The following is a 2824-nucleotide window of genomic DNA, read 5'->3' on the forward strand; positions in this document are numbered from 1 at the left end:
GAGGCCGTCATCTTTAAGGTTTGCAGCCGAGCATTTTCGACAACGTGACGCCAAAAAAGCATAATGTCTGTTGCGGCCAGCCAGAAATTGCGTTGTGCACAACACACAAACAGCAATGAAATTCGTGGAAAGGTAAATAGAATGTCTAGACTGCACATCGGTGCCTCTTTCAATTTTTCCCACATAAACCATCAACAAGCAGCCATCATGATGTACAGATAATATATACTCACGTGACTATAGTCATTGAGATCCAACTAAATTTTGGAAATGATCTATTCACTCACGTAGAATTCAGTCTCATGTTAGTCTCAATGCAAAAATTGTATTCATAAATAAATAACGATGGCTCACTTTTGCCGGGGACGCGCCTGTGTGTTACAAGTCGAGTGTTTGAATAGATCGATCTCACTAAACATCCCACTAGAACCACTCAATAAGCTACACTTCAGAGTAACGAAACTTTCCTACTTTGGGGCTTAGAATCATTGTTGCCACTTATCTGAAGTTTTATCTGAAATTGCCACAAACGCTTTTCCGTCCTCCACGAATATTTAAACAGTCGAGACAGAGCAAAGCAATCATGAGTTACCTAACACCGAACCTAATGTTGTGGAAGTCGCACTTTTGAATCATGACGATCGGCAGTTGCGTCTGCTCAAGCCCAAGCACTAAGACGGTGGCGCCCACAACAATAGCGGGAACAGAGTGCCGATACTCTAAGCGTAGCTCATTTAGTTGCTCTTGTTCCTACTATGCATGGCACCAGTGGTGGCGTGATAAAATTGGCTGCAAAATCGGTCTATTGTCGTAAGAGTGTGTGTCTTATATAGTCGTGCTGTCACCGCGGGACATCGAGTTCCCGCATTTAACCGCTCATCGAGTACCTGAATATTCGGCGAGAACGCATTTCAGGCTGCAGCATTGATCAATCTAGATTTATTTATCAGCTTTTCTTAATATATTGCATTCAGTCAAAGTATGTAGTGCTACCCAAACGTAACGTGGACACGGCGCCATCCTTGTTTTGTGTTGTTACTATATAGTGCTGTTTCAGGGTTAACGTAGTTTTCGCAGCGTTCTCAAAGCTACTGAGGGCCCACGAAGAAGTAGACTAATCCACGTGGTCGTGCAGTAGTGCAGGGCTTCAGCGCTGTGGAAACTAAACCAGCCTTGAGAATGTAGCACAACTACCCATGTTGACGCTGAGTCTTGTCGCTACTGCTTCGAATACCTACTGATGTAAAGGCTCGTTCAAACTTTTGCGTACCGACTACGACCGAGTCGGACAGAACCGGTTTTTAAATAGCTAACAACCGCCATCGCTGCTGCAAGGCCCGTCGTAAGCATTCACAAGCGGCTTCAAAACTGGTTTTGTCGGAGAGTGTGCGAACAAGACTTAACTCTTTTGTTGCTTACATCAAGCCGGCGACCGACTGATTTCCAAGTTGCCAAAAATCACTCAGTAGTTTCGCTGTCTTCGGAGGAGGATGAGTGTGATATTTCCATAGCAACACGGAACGATAAAATAACGGACAGAACAACAATTCTCGAAGACAGCTTTTATACTCCGTGTCACTAGCTGCGTGCAGTACACGCGAAGGCAGCGCCAGGTAAGGGGAGTAAGGGCAAGCTTTAGGAACGCTGTTGAGGAGGAGAGAAACGAGAAACATCCTACCTTCTCTAACGTTCCTTGAGATATCGCTTTCGCCCCTCTCCCTCCATTGCCGTCCTCTCCCGTCTTGCCTTCCTAGTGCTCGCCTTTTCTCTCTTCGCCTGGCGTTGCCTTGGCGTTCCCTGCACACAACTATAGTCCGTTACAGCTCAAGAAGGTCGGGCGAAGGAAAGGAAGGCCGACGAGGTGGAAGCAGACAAAACGAAAAAGAGAGGAGGAGGTTTCCCCTTCTCTTTTTCAATGCTCCGTCTGCTTCATTCTTCCCGGCCTTCCTTTCCCTCGCTCTACTTCTTGAGTTGCAACGGACTATAGTGACACGGAGTTTATAGTCCGTTGCAACTCAAAAAGGTTAAGCGAGAGAAAGGAAGGCCGGGGAGGAGAAGCAGGCGAAACGCTGGAGAGAGGAGGAAATTTCCCTCTCTCCTCTCCAGCGCTCCGTCTGCTTCCTCTTCCCCGCCCTTCCTTTCCCTCGTCCTACGTTCTTGAGTTGCAACAGACTATAGCATCGGAATGATGTAGTGTGTCGTGGAATAGTTCTTCGTCAACGGACACTCAGGCAAATGTGAGTGATTCATGCTGGCGCCTTTCACGCCACCGACCCACCCTGATGACCTCGTTTGGAGACTGGCCAGACATCCGATTACAGGCAACTGAAGCACAACCCTCACTACTCTTTAAAAAAACCACAAGACACGACCATAAAGACAGAAAAACGACTCATTTAGCTATCGAATGCCAAGGACGATGTGCTCACACAGTTAACAGGGGTGAAATACGCATGGTCTCATCCACAACTCGGAGCTCTCCTACCATTTTGCTTTTCCTTGTGCAAAATCTTGGTATCTCCCCCCTAAGGCTAACTAACAGTCATTACCGTCTACAACATGTTTAGCGATTTCTAAGTACTGAGCCTCATCTCCTACTGCCCTTTTATGTTCTAAGAGCCCTTCCTTTAAACAATGACCAGTTTGCCTAGCATAAGACAACCTATACCGCAACGGAATGTTGTGCGCCACTCCTACCTGGCAAATTACATCTGGGTTTGATGTTGTTGTTTTCTTTGCTAAGGGGTTAACCTTTCTAATTTGTACTGAGGTTAACCCCTTTGTTAAGGTGTTAACCTTTCTAATTTGTACTGAGCTTTGAAAA

Source organism: Ixodes scapularis, unplaced genomic scaffold, assembly GCF_016920785.2.
Source record: "Ixodes scapularis isolate PalLabHiFi unplaced genomic scaffold, ASM1692078v2 PGA_scaffold1__304_contigs__length_218370807, whole genome shotgun sequence".
In the NCBI taxonomy this organism is placed as follows: Eukaryota; Metazoa; Arthropoda; class Arachnida; order Ixodida; family Ixodidae; genus Ixodes; species Ixodes scapularis.